Below are 16,432 nucleotides of genomic sequence, written 5' to 3'. Positions count from 1 at the left end.
CGGCCATTGTTTCAATTTTTAGGGGGTATCTTTTGATAGTCTACAAACAAAGAATGAGCAAAAGAACAACTAGAACATATAGAAAGGCTGACAATAATGAAACTAATTGTTGTTTATTGTTATTTCATTTCCTTAGTCAAGAATTCATCATAGAGACAATTTGGACCAATGAGATCTGCACCTTCTAAATCAAAACATTTGATTAAAGTTGGGAGTTAATTATCTAAAATTCAATTGAATTTAACAACTACTACAATATATTTTAGAATTTTAATTATGTACAACTGAACGGCAGGCTAAGACCATTCTCAATTTTTTGTAACAGTATTCTCAAGAAAGTGAGGACTGAAAAATCTATTCAGTTTTAATTTTCCATTGATAAAGTTCCCAGTTACAACTCTCATCACAGGGATACATGTACTTATAAAATCAAATATGATTGATATAAGCTGTGTGAAGTTTGTTTCCAGATCCCATATTTTGATATATCTGTAAAATTCATGAATAAATGGCTTTAAACTACAACCAGGTGCTCCGCAGGGCGCAGCTTTATACGACCGCAGAGGTCGAACCCTGAACAGTTGGGGCAAGTATGGACAAAACATTCAAGCATGATACAGCTCTGAATTTGGATTGTGATCAAATTTTTGACATTACATGTTTTTTTTTTACACAAAACAAATGCCAAGATTTTACAAATCAATTAAAGATTTCTTCTTCAAACTTTTTAAATCTAAAATTAAATAGTTGACACAGCATAGGTTTCTGACACAGAATGAATGTGGTCTAATGAACTTAAAAGGTTTTTTTTGCCTTTGAGCAAATCACTATGCTGTTGAATATTAATCCTCTCAAAAAAATGTTTGAAGAAATTTTCTTTTTATTTATGAAATCTGAAATGAGAAAAATTTAACCCCCCCCCCCTTTTTTTCACATCCCCGTTTCCCTTTTTCCAAAACTGATATCAATTCAAATTTCTAATGGAGTTTGCAACAATAACTACTCATTTAAATACATCATAAAATATTAAGATGTAAAAAAAACTGCTTGTTATCACTGAATGGTAAAGATTATTTAAATTTATCAGTTGGTAGTAAAAAGTGTATATACATTGTATATTGTATATAACAAAGATTTAAGTTGATTCTGGACAAAGAAAGATAACTCCAATTAAAAAAAATTCTTGCTATTGCACAAATAGGATATTTCTTGCTTACTATTCTGGACAAAGAAAGATAACTCTAATTAAAAAAAAATTTGCTATTTCACAATATTGTGCAATTAGATATTTCTTGCCATTGCACAATACTGTGCAATTGAAAAGACTTGCTATTGCACAATACTTAATATAATAATTTTAGATCCTGATTTGGACCAACTTGAAAACTGGGCCCATAATCAAAAATCTAAGTACATGTTTAGATTCAGCATATCAAAGAGGCCCAAGAATTCAATTTTTGTTAAAATCAAACTTAGTTTAATTTTGGACCCTTTGGACTTTAATGTAGAATTTGAAATTTGAAAACAGGACCAAAAATGAAGAATCTACATACACAGTTAGATTTGGCATATCAAAGAACCCCAAGGATTCAATTTTTGATGAAATCAAACAAAGTTTAATTTTGGACCCTTTGGACCTTAATGTAGACCAATTTGAAAACTGGACCAAAAAAACTTCAATAATCAAGAATCTAAGTACATTTTTAGATTCAACATATCAAAGAACCCAACCGATTCATTTTTTGTCAAAATCAAACTAAGTTTAATTTTGGACCCTTTGGACCTTAATGTAGACCAATTTGAAAACGGGACCAAAAGTTGAGAATCTACATATACAGTTAGATTCGGCATATCAAAGAACCCCAATTATTCAATTTTGATGAAATCAAACAAAGTTTAATTTTGGACCCTTTGGGCCCCTTTTTCCTAAACTGTTGGGACCAAAACTCCCAAAATCAATACCAACCTTCCTTTTATGGTCATAAGCCTTGTGTTCAAATTTCATAGATTTGTATTTACTTATACTAACATTATAGTGCAAAAACCAAGAAAAATGCTTATTTGGGTCCCTTTTTGGCCCCTAATTCCTAATCTGTTGGGTCCTAAACTCCCAAAATAAATACCAACCTTCCTTTTGTGGTCATAAACATTGTGTTTAAATTTCATAGATTTCCATTTACTTAACCTAAGGTCATTGTGCAAAAACCAAGAAAAATGCTTATTTGGGCCCTTTATTGGCCCCTTATTCCTAAACTATTGAAACCAAAACTCCCAAAATCAATCCCAATCTTTCTTTTGTGGTCATAAACCTTGTGTCAAAATTTCATAGATTTCTATTAACTTAAACTAAAGTTATGGTGCGAAAACCAAGAAAATGCTTATTTGGGCCCTTTTTGGCCCCTTATTCCTAAAATGTTGGGACCAAAACTCCCAAAATCAATACCAACCTTCCTTTTATGGTCATAAACCTTGTGTTAAAATTTCATAGATTTCTATTCACTTTTACTAAAGTTAGAGTGCGAAAACTAAAAGTATTCGGACGCCGGACGACGACGACGACGACGACGCAGACGCCAACGTGATAGCAATATACGACGAAAATTTTTTCAAAATTTGCGGTCGTATAAAAAGCAATATTTAAAAAAAATGAGAAAAAAAAAATGACCACTACAATAATTATGTTGGTATGCAAAATTATTTTTTAATTGATGACTACTTATCATATATATACTTTACGTGACATTTTTAGTGTTCAGATACATTAACTTTCATTTTAGTGGGTAATTACTCATCAATTGAGGTGCTCCTTCATTGGAGAAAGATTCCACAAACATAACTTTACAGAAAGAATGAAAACTGCAGTTGCTCTCCCCAATCTCAATAGGTATAAACTACAAAAAGCAACATTTAATTTTTTTTTTTTTTTTTTTAACCATTTCAATAATTATGTTGGTACACACAATTTTTTTTATATAGAAGACACTTATCATATACCAAATAACACATTTTAAGTGTTCAGAAACATTTACTTTGATTTTAGTGTATAATTACTCATCAATGGAGGTGCTCCTGAATTGGAGGAAGATTCTAAAAACAGAACTTTACAGAAACAATGAAAACTGTCGTTTCTCTCCCCAATCTCATGTATCCCCATTGACATTGTTTACCGCGAAAGGCGAAAGTTGACCTACAAATTATCTGATTATAGCCTCAGATTAAAGCATTGCATGTTGGTGTGTGAATGATCTACACTACAACAAACATCATTAGGTTTACATTTAACAAATACGGATTTTAAATTAGTATACAAATACTGTGACTGGTTTTTATAATGAATAAAGGACATCCCTGTGTGGCATTCCAACAATGACGTCACTAGGTTAGATATATTTAGAATATTTCCAGATACTGATTTTTCCGGACTGTAAAAGAAACGTATATTGTGTAAGGGAAAGCTCAATATACGATAATTTCACGAGAAACAGAAGGGAAATGTGTAAAAAATGTATTTAAAGTCAATCTGTTCTCCTTGTCATCAATTTCAGTATGACATTTTGAGGGGGTTTCCAAACTATCAAAACAAAATGATTGACGTGAGGGAATGATACTCTGGCCAACCCCATTAGGGAATTGACGGCTTGAAGCCGTCTTTCCCCCAAAAATCATAGGTGAAAGGGGGTGATATGGTAAGTTTATCTAAGGTCCAACCTCTTAAATATATCCCCAAATCAGTGGCGGATCCAGAACTTTTCCTAAGGGGGGGCCCGCTGACTGACCTAAGGGGGGGCCCTCTCCAGTCATGCATTTTCCCACGAAAAAGGGGGGGGGCGGATCTGCCTATGCAAATTATTGGAGCAGCATGCCATTGACAAATTCCTTGAGTTCCAGTGAGGTTAAATTGGAATCCACCTTTTTCAAATGTAATTCTAAATCACCTTAAAATATATCAAAACTAGGCTGGTCCTCAACCCCCTTCCCCTTCTTTAAAAAAAAAATCATGATACATTTCTATCACATTATTTTTTTCACTCCATATATAATTTTCCCTAAACCTAAAAATTCAAATCATATAAAAATCTAGCAAAGTTCCAATAGAATTTTACAGAACAAGCCATGCATCTTCCCTCAATCTGTAATTTTAACCTCAATGAATTGTTGGTTACAAAAATGATTACAAAACCCAAAGAGATATAAAGCAAGGCTGATGTAAACAAAGAAAGTTACTATTCATGATTAATTGAACTTCAGCATTACAGATCTATAAATGAAATAAGTTAACACGTTTTGTTACTAAAAATAGACTAAATATTTATATTCTGGAATTTTAAAGTGTTTTATTTATAACTCCTATAGACCTCCATGGAGAATTCTCTTTAAAACTAATTAACTTAATTATCTTAATGAACTTCTGATGGCTATGTTACTATATATGATGTTAGAAAGTTTGGCAGCATCAATGTAATACCACTAATGATACAGTTAGAAATAAAACCAGAGGCCCATCCATTTCTTATGATAGTGCTATATGATCCTAAAAAAAAATTTTGAAATATTAATAACTAGAGGCTCTAAGGAGCCTGTGTCGCTCATCTGATATTTTTATTTACAATTGATATGCATGAAATAATGCAGCCATTATACTTTTGCTTTTATAAGTTTCAAAATCAATACAAAACAAAAACTGCATTTTTTCACCTATGTTCTATTTGTAGCCATGTCTGCCATGTTGGTTGGCAGGCTGGGTCATGGCACACCTTTTAAAACTAGATACCCTAATAATGATTGAGACCAAGTTTGATTAAATTTGTCTCGGTAGTTCGAGGAGAGTATATTTGTAAATGTTAACAGACGACGACGTACCCCAAGTAATAAAAAAAGCTCGTGAACTTGGCCCAGTGTGCGATGTGTGCTGAATAGTTAATACCCTCCATAATTTATGGAATGATTACATGTGGTGTACAATTCACAAGAGATTGGAGCTCAAAGGTCATCTTCAGAAAAACAAGATGAGCCTTTTCCATGCTTGCCTCATTTAAAAATTACAGTTTCAGTTAAAGGTCTCATCTATACCATATAGATAATCATTAATCATAAATTCAACTTGACCAAAATCAATGGAGACGATTTGAACAATAATATTAACATCCTACTTTAATGCTATGAGTTAACCATAAATTTGTTATTAAAGGAAAACCAAAGCTAATTATTCCCTCTTCAATTCTCTTTCAAAGGTAGCAGGCAATTTGATCTTTTATATATAAGAACTGGATTAATGACTTGCAAAAACTTTTCATACAACATGATAATGATTTTAAGCTATCAAATGAAGCTCTTTTACTCTGTATGACTATACACGTGTTCAGGTTACTGTCCTTTACTTCCATTTTTTATTTCCCTATTAAAGAGAGCCGAAAGATATCAAAGGACAGTTAAATACCATGGCAAAAAAACAAAAAACCTAAAGACAAACAACAGATTACAAAACATAACATAGAAATCTGAAGATAGAGAAACACAGTCCCCACCACAAAAAAGGTGTAATTTCATTTAATGTGGCAGGAAAAGCAGATCCTGCTCCAGATGTGGCACCTGTCAGTGGCGGATCCAGAAAGGGGGATTTTTTTTTGGACAATCAATGCATTTGAATGGGGATATATAGTTGGAAACCCCCCCCCCCCCTTTTATCCTGTGTTGTGAACACTCTCTTTTTAAAATGGCTGGATCCGTCCCTGCCTGTTGTGTTACTCTGATGCAAGTATCAAACAAAAACTGAAAAACAGAAGAATAGAAAAACCATTTTACAGATATATGAAGCTCCATAAATAAGTTTAGAGCTGATTAAGATTATGGATTAGCAGGAAGAGATAATTGATCTGCACCACAAAGGTTAGAGAGTATGTTTACTGTTAATTAAGTACTGATTGTATCTCTGATTACAGATAATTGACATGTGATGATAGGTCTTGTTGTACTCAAACCCCCTTCTAACTATGTAAGATGTGCACATGTGTGTTGCATAGACAATCATGGGTCAAAACTTTGGATAATTGAATAAAAATTCTTGTATGTTTCATTTTAATTAACTATTTCTGCAAAACAGTCTGATATCTATCTAAGGTTTTATATTAGAATTATCTATCTATTTTCCAAGTTAAAAAATTCTCAATTTTTATATAACAAGATTTGGGTCAAAGGTGGCTAGCAACTGAATTTGTTTTCCAAACAAGATTGCAATACAATGCCATTATGCCACTTGTTCTTCAAAGTATCAAAAACTCAGCGTCTACCAGATCTAACAAATGTAAAGTCATTCTGTTCAGTGGTACTTGAGAAATTCTGTTCAGAAGATTTTAAGATGAGTGTGACAAAAAATTTAAAACATTCATCCAACTAAAAAATCCCATGTCAATACTTATAGCAGCCGACCAAATATATAATAATTCTGCTCATGATCAGTATTACCTAAGAAAAAATGTGAACAAAATATTTGTTGTACGAACAGAGGAATAGAAAGACAAGGAGAATGCATAAATTCAAATTTTTGGGGACTCTCACTAATTTCTAGACGGTTGACCGACAAAAGCTTGGGTAATCCAAAACTTCTATAATTTTATATATATATGTCACTAAAAACAAAGATTCCGTCAAGGTATTTGTACTGTTACTGGATTAATAAACAATTTTTTTTTTAACTCTATAACTAATAATAAGGAAGTCATGACATACTAAATATTGCGTTCATCTTTTAGTACTGTAAATTTAGAAATTATTGCAAGGTTTTTATTATTGCGAAAAATGAGACAGAGTTGTAAACGCAATAATTTAAACTCACATTATGAAATATTTTATATGAATAAAACAGGATTTTTCTCATAATCATAAAAATAAAAATCGCATTTAAGTCCAAAATGGCGAAATTGCAATAATAAACGCACTGAATTTACAGACTTTATATGTATATATAGACTGAGTATAAATGAAAAAGCTGATATAATTGAGTAGAAAAATAGCTTCCTCCTTTCTTGCTCAAGTTTTAGAGGCTTATAGCGAGTTTATGGTACTGTAAATTCAGATATAATTGCGATGTTTTTATTATTGAAGAAAATGTAACAGGGTTACAATCGCATTAATTTAAACTCGCAATTTGAATTTTTATATTTGAATTTATCAGGAATTTTCTCAATATTGCAAAAATTAAAATCACATTTTAGTTTAAAATGTCAAAATTGCAATAATAAATGCATGCACTAATTTCTAAATTTACAGAATAGTAAAATATCCATTTTAATTTCTTACACTTTATAACCATGATTACATAAAAGTCATTGAAAGTCAACTTGTTGGTGTACTTTGGTACTAAAAGTATGTCCTAGACCTATCAATCTGGAAAGAAAAAAATAAAGAGGAAAGAATTCCATGAAAAAAGGTCTGTTTGGGGGTCATCCAATTTACTGTTTAGTTAAAATTGCTGGATTGGACACTGTTTAACTTAAACAAACAGTGGCAAATATTACAATCATGATCATAGTCATAAACATGCTAATGTGATATAAATAAATATTACTGAACCAGCTAGTTTAGAAGTTATAGATTTCATTTATATGTATTGAAATATTAATTTCAAATGCAAAAAGAACTTCAAAAGTACATATTTGAACGTGGTAAAGCTACAATTCAAAATTTAACGACTCTTTTGGGAGAGAAAGCAAATTTAGAAAATAATTGAAAATTAGTCCTACCTTTTTCACTAAGATTTTACATTCGTTGATGTCCAGTATAGATATAAATTTATTATAAAGGGATTTAATATTCCTCCTCTCTGTGGGTCAAGAAATGGACAGTAAAATCAATAGCTGATGAAGATCTTTCATGATCAAGTGCTAATTAATTGTTAACATGGTAACAATCCAATACTTTGTTTATCAGACTGGAAAATCTTCCTTCAAATAAATCTTCATATCAATGCAATAAACATTAAAAATATATAAATCTATTTACTTACTTTAAAAACAAAAACCTTTAAAAATACTTCAAAAAAGCTTTAAAACTTAAAAAGTTACTATGACTTGGAGTATATTCATTGCATTCAATTACAACGGTTTTGATTGTAAACTATCAAATTTTTTTTTTTAGATTTCTGAACACATGTGTAATAACAAAATGTATGCAAGAAAATATAAGTAATATAGAAGTGACCTTACCTTACAGATTGACCATCAATAGATCAGCATCAATTCCACACCTATCATTACCAATACACATCCCAAGGAGGGCATGCTGTAAAATAAAGATATGGATTATTGCTAAAGATAAAATGTTCTATTGATAGAAGTGCTAGTCATTGATAGAAGTACTAGTCATTGATGTTTATCAAATAATCTATTGTACATACATACAGTACATATGGTTAAATCAATGGCAGATCTGTAAGTTGACCACGACCCCCACTGACAAATGACTGAGATAGGTTGACAAGAACTGCAGCGGTGGATCCAGTCAATTTCAAAAGGGGGGTTCCAAACCCAGGATAAAGAGGGGAAGGGGTTCCAACCACATGTCCCCATTCAAATGCAATGATCGTCAAAAAAAAGGGGGGGTTGAATTCGCCACTACTGCCTCTGACAAATGACGAAGATAGTTTGACCAGGACTGCCACTAACAATGACTGCGACTGCCACTTGCAATGACTGCGATAGTTTGACCAGGACTACCACTTGCAATGACTGTGATAGTTTGACCAGGACTGCCACTTGCAATAACTGTGATAGTTTGACCAGGACTGCCACTTGCAAGGATCGTGATAGTTTGACCATGACTGCCACTGACAATGACCAAAACATTGACTGACAAATAATGAAGATAGTTATTTGACCAGGACTGCCACTTGCAATGACTGTGATAGTTTGACCAGGACTGCCACTTGCAATGACTGTGATTGTTTGACCAGGACTACCACTGGCAATGACTGATATAGTTTGACCAGGACTGCTACTGGCAATGACTGCGACTGCCACTTGCAATGACAGTAATAGTTTGACCAGGACTGCCACTTGCAATGACTGCGATAGTTTGACCAGGACTGCCACTTGCAATGACTGCGATAGTTTGACCAGGACTGCCACTTGCAATGACTGCGACAGTTTGACCAGGACTGCCACTGGCAATGACTGCGATAGTTGCGATAGTTTGACCAGGACTGCCACTGACAAATGACATAGATAGTAGTTTGACCAGGACTGCCACTGACAATGACAAGAAAGTTTGACCACTTACAACTGACCAGGACTTTCACTGACAATAACTGGCAATAACTGCGATAGTTTGACCACAACTGCAACTGACAAATGACAAAGATAGTAATTTGACCAAGACTGCCACTGACAAGGACTGATAGTTTGACCATGACTGCCACTGACAATGACCAAAACTTTGACTGACAAATAATGAAGATAGTAATTTGACCAGGACTGCCACTGACAATGACTGTGATAGTTTGACCAAGACTGCCACTGACAATGACTGTGATAGTTTGACCAAGACTGCCACTGTACCAACAAATTTCATGAAAACTGGTATGATGATCCAGCAAAATAATAACCAACTTACACTAGAATATAATAATACCCTCATTGCTGTTTATAAGTTTACCCCTTTTTCTTACCAGGTAATCTTCTCAGTTGAAACACATATTAACTTACACCATGCTTCAACAACATTCTTCAAATTTAATAAATTCTTTATCAAATACTGAGCTCTTTCTTTAATTGCCCTTTTAATTGTTTTATTTTACAATGTTATATTTCATATTTTATTTCATTTATGACTGTAATAAATAAAAGTTTTTGTTTACAAATTTATGAACAGGATAATTTATGATTCATGATTATGAATGTATTTTTATCTATATATACAAATGGATTTTTTATGATGAATGATAATCATTTAGACCTCCCTGAGTTTATTCAGTATTATGGTTTTCCCAAATACCAAGCTGTATATTTCATTAGTTTATTGGTTGATTGAGAGGGTTTCCAAGTTGGAAAGAATGTCACCCCCCCCCCCTCTGTTTACTATTTATTATCATGATTATCAAGTAAAAATACTGAGCAGAACCTACAATTACATTAATTATGTTTTTGTTAGCATCCTGAATATTCCTAAAATATTTGCCACTGAACATTGCAAAAACACAATGGATATTGACTTAAAAGGATTGAAATTTGCAATGAAATATGAAAAACTAAACCTTGCCACATCAGCCATTTATTACAATGCCAAAAAAAACTTGTTCCTGCTATAACCAGATACCATAAGATTTTCTGTCATTTGTTAACAAGCTTTATTAACAGTCTGCACTGTTAGCCACTAGTCCGATGCCCCAGACTAGTAAATATTGATTCGGACTTGTGAAAATTTTCAAAATTTTATATAGTCATATAAGGACAAGTTTTGATATTTAGTGTCCGGACTAGTAGATGAAAAAGTTTTTGGCGCAGGCTGTAATGTTATTAAAGCAGTCAATTACATTTTTTCAATTATAATATTTACACATCAAATCAAATAATCTACCCTAATTTTTTTTAGCAAGTTATATAGCTGAATCACAGGTATCTTTTATTAGACCTTATCCTGCTGGCATTATCATGAAATAAGGGACTGTAAAAATTGGTGCTAGAATTAATTATTTTTTTGGAAATATAAATGGTGAAAATATTAAAACAGAGGAAATTATTTAATAAACCCTCAACATGCTCAATAAAAAGGTCACACAATCATTGACATTGAAACTGACGATATCATTAAAGTTTAAAAATAAAATTCCCCAGTAACTTTTTTCTTCTGGTATCTTTACTTAACATGCTTAAACTAAAACTAAAAGTAACTTCTAGCCAAAAATATTCTTAAGAAAAGATCAATTTGTGCTTTATGGGTCTCTAGTGAATAACTTTATCTTCAAATTATTATTCATAATATCTAACTTTCGGGAAATTCTTGACTAATTGTGTCGAAATTATTCAAATCAATGAAAGTCAAGTCAATACTACAACGTGTTAAACAACCACTGTTTTCTCCGATATTGACAAATAAGGATACAATTACTTTTGCTTTCACCTCTGTCAATGATAAAGTGGTCCATTACATGGAGAGAGATACGATGTAGTTAGCTTAATACGATAATGTACTCTATCATTAAAGTATTCCATCATATGGAGAGAGATACGTTGAAGTTAGCTTAATACGATAATGTACCCTATCATTAAACTCACCCATAACAGGCAATTCAATTTATTCTAAATGTACTTCAGTCATAATCTTCAGTGTAAAACTGCATTTACGATAAAGTGAAGATCAGATCATTAACTAAAGTAAAGTAAACTTTTACATTCTAATATTTACATAGATCATCAGATTCATTCGTTACAATTAGGTCCGGAATGTATAGGTCAGAATAGTCAATATCATATTAATCACATATCCAATATAATTTCCTGCAAGGGGGAACTGGGTGAGGGAGAAAAGGGGGAGGGGTAATTAAGAAGGATAATTAAGTACTTATAAAAAAATTGTTTGCCATTTGGTAAAAATATTGGCAATATAATTTTGACCAAACTAAAATTTGTCATACATGCCAGGCCATAAAGTTACAAAATGTAGATACATGTAAAAAAAACCAAGAGGTTTTTAAAACATTTAATGTCAATGAATGTGGACATAAACTCCACTTGTCCATTTAAAATAATCCGGACATGTGAAAAAATACATCTTGAATCTTGAATTTCATATATACAGTGAAACCTGTTTCAAAAGACCTCTGAAGGGATAGCAAAAATTGGTCTCTTACGACAGGTGGTCTTTTAATTCAGGTTCAATCTTTATGAAATGCACTTAAGAGGGATCTTAAATCAATGGTCTTATAACACAGGTTTTCACTTAATACAGTTGGTCTCTTCAGCAGGTTTGACTGTAACTTGCCAACAGATTTTTTTTAAACAGCAATTCTAAGTCAAGGATAATATAAGAATAAAATTCTTCTTGAATTACTGAGAACACCTGACTATTTACTAATTAGCTTAGTTAGTTCACAAAGGAACTTAACAAAAGTCAGATAGCCTCTTAGTCGTAGTATAGCATTATGATACACCAGATGGCATATTACCGTATTATCTAATTTACTACAACGTTAGTTTTGAAAAACAGAATACAAGTAATTATATAAACTCGTACAATTATCTTACTAACTGGGTTTTTTTTGTCTATTTTTTGTTCATTAAACTAAATAATTAGGAATGTCTTCATTATAAGAAATAACTGATATTTCAGAGCCGTAACAATTAAAGATGTATATATACAGAATAACTATTGATTCACGATGAAGTTTTATTTAACATGTCTAAATTTTCTTGTATCTGATAGTTTTGGGAACTATAATATAATATGAGTTACAACATTTAATATAATTTAGCTGGATCTTAGGAGCTCAGACAGGCTAAACTCCTTTCTGGGGAAATATATCATTCAGTAATTCTGTGCTGTGATGTAGTAAACAATAAAGCAACAATTTATTTAAAGTTGAATGGACTCTTCTTAAGCCAGAAATAACATCAGATTGTTAGACGTTGCCTTGGCCAAACAAAAAAGTATGTGTGTTTACTGCCACATGCTGAAAAAAACCATGGTATGTAGGCATGGTATGTAGGGATTTTTTTATTTGTTTTATTACTATTTTTACATGGACTCTATGGTAGCAACATTGTGACTTTAAGAGTGCTTTAATCAAAAATGGCCAAAAAAACTTGAGGGTATGGGTTAAAATTAGGGTAGGTCATTGTAGGTAGGGGTACAGTAAACCAAAACATACTTTTTTTTTTGCCTTACCTATCTTAAAAGCAGTCTACCCAAAACATTTTATGACAAATTTTTTACTTGATTAATCTTAATTTTTTTTGTTCATTGAATAAACCTTAAATGCAAAAAAGGTTAATATGTCTGAAGGTGTTTTTTTTTGGACAAGTTACAATTCCATTTGAACAAGTAAGTTTTGGCATAGGGTATAATATGTGGACGAAGTCCCCTATTACAGTTGAAAATTCAATAAAAAAAAAAAATCAGGAAAATTTCCTGAATTTTTCATTGTACTAATGAACTCAAAATCGTTCAATTTTTTTTTGTCGCGTTTTTTAATTTCCAGATCTGTGCAGAAAACATAACTCTACTTCCTTCTTCTGGTCTTGTTGTCGTGAGACTTTGATTAGTCTAGTAAAATATAGGAACTCAATACCAATATTTCATTTTTAATCATTCTTTGTCTTTGGTATGAATAAACGTTACCTTATGCATTGCGTCTCTTTGTTTACATTGAACATGACGTCATAAGTTGAATAACGTCACAAGTAAAATCCCTAACAACAGAACCAAAATCGGAAACATTACGGTATTTCCGTTTCTTTTTTTTAACAAATATTAAGTTACAAACAAATTAATTTAAACAAACTTCGTCCCCATTAACAGGTAATGCCTGCCTCATATTATTAAGGGTATCTATGGTTTTGGTATGCACTTGTACTATTGGGCAAGTTGAAAAAAAAATATTGTAGAGTTCTGTCTGACAGGACAAGTTTTTGATGAAAAGAGGTCATACCTGTCAACCTCTGAAAATGAAAAGTCAGGTCATGACCTGCATTGAGAAAAAAAATCTCAGGTCATAACGCGTACGACATTTTGCGGGCTCAATTGAAGAACAAAAATATGTTTACATATAATTTATATAGTCAATATGTATATGAAACAGTTAGAACATGTATACAAGTTAATTTCAGACTATTGTTATATTCCATAGTAGCAGACTTGGCATTCTTTAAAAGAACTGCACTTGGTTTCAGTTCATAGCAATGCAAATGTGTATTCATTTTACAAGAAAGAAGAGCACACAGTGTATCCTTATTAAGATCAGCCCTAAACTCTGTAACTATTTTCTTTACTAAAGAAAATGCCCTCTCACTGTCTGCATTGCTGTTTGGCAAAACCAGTAATGTTTTAGCAAGTTTTGACAAAACAAAAAATCTTGGCTTGTTAAGAAAAATGTCATGCAACTTGGACATTTCTCCCCAAAATGTACCAATGTCAGTTTCAGGGGAAGTGCAAAGTGGAAGTTCATCTAATGGGGTCAACTGATAGTCACTGAACTCATCTTGTAGCTGTGTTGTCTCTTTTTATCGTTACGTAGCTCAGGTAAACAGTCCTACATTTTGACTTTTGGTTACATTGAAAAAGACCGATAAAACCGAAGGTCGTATTACTTCTAAATACCGGAAACAATTCCGGTCAGAAATCCGGGTGAAACGGGTAATGTTAGAAATTCCCGGGACCCGCCGGGTAAAGAAAAACTCCCGGGTGAGAGGTGAAAATAACGGGTGTCACCCGCAAAAAACGGGTGAGTTGACAGGTATGAGAGGTCCTTTTTTTTTTACCACGTTTCGTTTCTCAAATTTTTACGTAACATTGTCATGATTGTACAAAATGTATTAGAATTTTGGGCAGTACTTAGTAAATATTATTCCAGACAACATACAAAGAATTAACAATTGTAACACACAATTTTTCTTTTTTTTTTGCCAAAAAATATTTTTTTTGAAGAAATTTTCTTTTCTAAAGCCATGATTATGTATGCCATTTTCTATTTCAATACTTTTATTATGTATTTAAAATGCTTCATAAAAGTATTGAAATAGAAAATGACATACATAATCATGATAATCATGGCTAAAATTAATATACCTTCATAATGTTTATCAGCATTTACATTTAATAGTAACTTCTAAAAATCACCTCAAGACAATACAACATTTCTTTATAACAAAGAAGGCAACTGCTTAGTGCTAAAAAAGAGACAATTTATAACATAACTTTAAAGCAATGTTAGGGAGGTAAATCAAAATAACATTGTAACTATTGTCTTTTAAATTTTGTTAACAAGTCATATGAAACGAGTGACTGGTTAAACATAATGTTTATCCAATTCTTGAACCAATGCACGTATATATCATCATGATCATAAACTTAGTCTTCTGTGCACAATTTATAATTTTTTATGCAAACATATCCTATAACTGTCAATTTTTTCCCTCTCTGTCTGTTTTGATGTGAAAATATGGCAGCTAATAATTAGTTGTCGTGTTTTGCAGCCGTAGTTTACTGATTGTCACCTTATAGTATACAATCAAACATGAAGAATGGATATTGAGCACTTGTTTAACATATACAACTTAGATGATTTCAAGTTTATTTCAATGAAATCAAACAAACTAAAATTGCAATGCAATCAGTGAGTTTTATCAACAAATTTCTACTGGTCCGCCAGACCACCAGCTGACAAAATCTACTGGTTCTATACAAATTCTTCTGGTTCACAGACCACCAGACCAGCGCCAATTTCGACCCCTGCCTATAACATACACCTCAACATGCATAATGCATAATTTTTGTTCAGTAATAGTATAACTAAACTTTTTGACAGAAATACGATGTCAATAAACATGTTCAACATGATTTCATTGATGAACACAAAAGTTGACATCTTTTGAGTCAAATACACCTTATCGCTATTTGTCCGCCATTTCTGGATATCACACAGGTTCCCGTAAAATTTTGACGTCTTAAAACAAAATATCTGACGCCACATTAGAAAAGTGATTGTTGTATGCTTCTAAAGTTCAAGCGGCCGGGTCAGCCAGGATTAGCGATAAGGTGTATTTAATAGCGATAAGATGTATTGTTTTTTGTTTATATGTCATTAAAATTTTTGGAAATAATTTATGGCCTTTCCCTTAGTCATTAAAAACTATTTCGTTTAGTTTTATCTGAGACTACTATAACTCATAGTCATAGTAGACATAGTACTAGTAGTCTCAGGTTTTATCAAATAATTATAATCAAATTTCAACAAAAATCAAAATAAGTGATACTAATAGCTTCATGTAAGGAATTCGTCCTCTCTTACCCGTTACACCTACCTCATTATCACATCAATATATTGTAACTTACCCAAAAGGATTTCGTTTATTTGTCCTGAGGCTGTGAAAGTATAAATGTTGCAGACGAAAAATTAACTTACCGGAAACAAAATATTTAATTGAGCTACCGGGGCTAATGTATCGGTCAAGGACATTTCTTAATTATATAAAATGACCAGTTAGATATATAATTATAAATCAAATGTTGCTGTAGACAAAAGAAAATATATAAAATGCCTAAAATTTCTCTAAATAAATATTTTTTGTTGGTTAAAGTGTATTTTCTGCGGGATAAAAAGATGTCTGCGCCCATGTTTCAAAATGCGATAAAAAAAAAGTTATCTTTATCGTGTTTATGAATTTGCGGTTTATTTATTTAGGAAGATTTAACTAGCATTTATTCTACCTGAATAACATAGAAA

General features: G+C 32.1%; 1 protein-coding gene across 2 annotated transcripts in view; it reads right to left on the bottom strand.

Annotated features, from left to right (window-relative positions):
- The window catches only part of LOC143069745 (pleckstrin homology domain-containing family H member 2-like), a 75,676-nt gene extending 59,556 nt beyond the window's left edge, over positions 1 to 16,120 (bottom strand). The window contains exons 1-2 of one of the 2 annotated variants that reach the window (XM_076244518.1): positions 16,042 to 16,120; positions 8,202 to 8,277 (exon numbers count right to left, since the gene is read on the bottom strand). The gene's annotated coding sequence lies outside the window, so the exon portion shown is untranslated. Of the gene's footprint in view, positions 1 to 7,739; positions 7,840 to 8,201; positions 8,278 to 16,041 lie in introns of those variants that run through there. The other variant, XM_076244519.1, reaches the window with a different exon arrangement.
- Positions 16,121 to 16,432: the final 312 nt, after the last annotated feature.

Source organism: Mytilus galloprovincialis, chromosome 3 (assembly GCF_965363235.1).
Source record: "Mytilus galloprovincialis chromosome 3, xbMytGall1.hap1.1, whole genome shotgun sequence".
NCBI lineage: Eukaryota > Metazoa > Mollusca > Bivalvia > Mytilida > Mytilidae > Mytilus > Mytilus galloprovincialis.
This window is presented reverse-complemented; position numbering and strand designations above follow the sequence as displayed.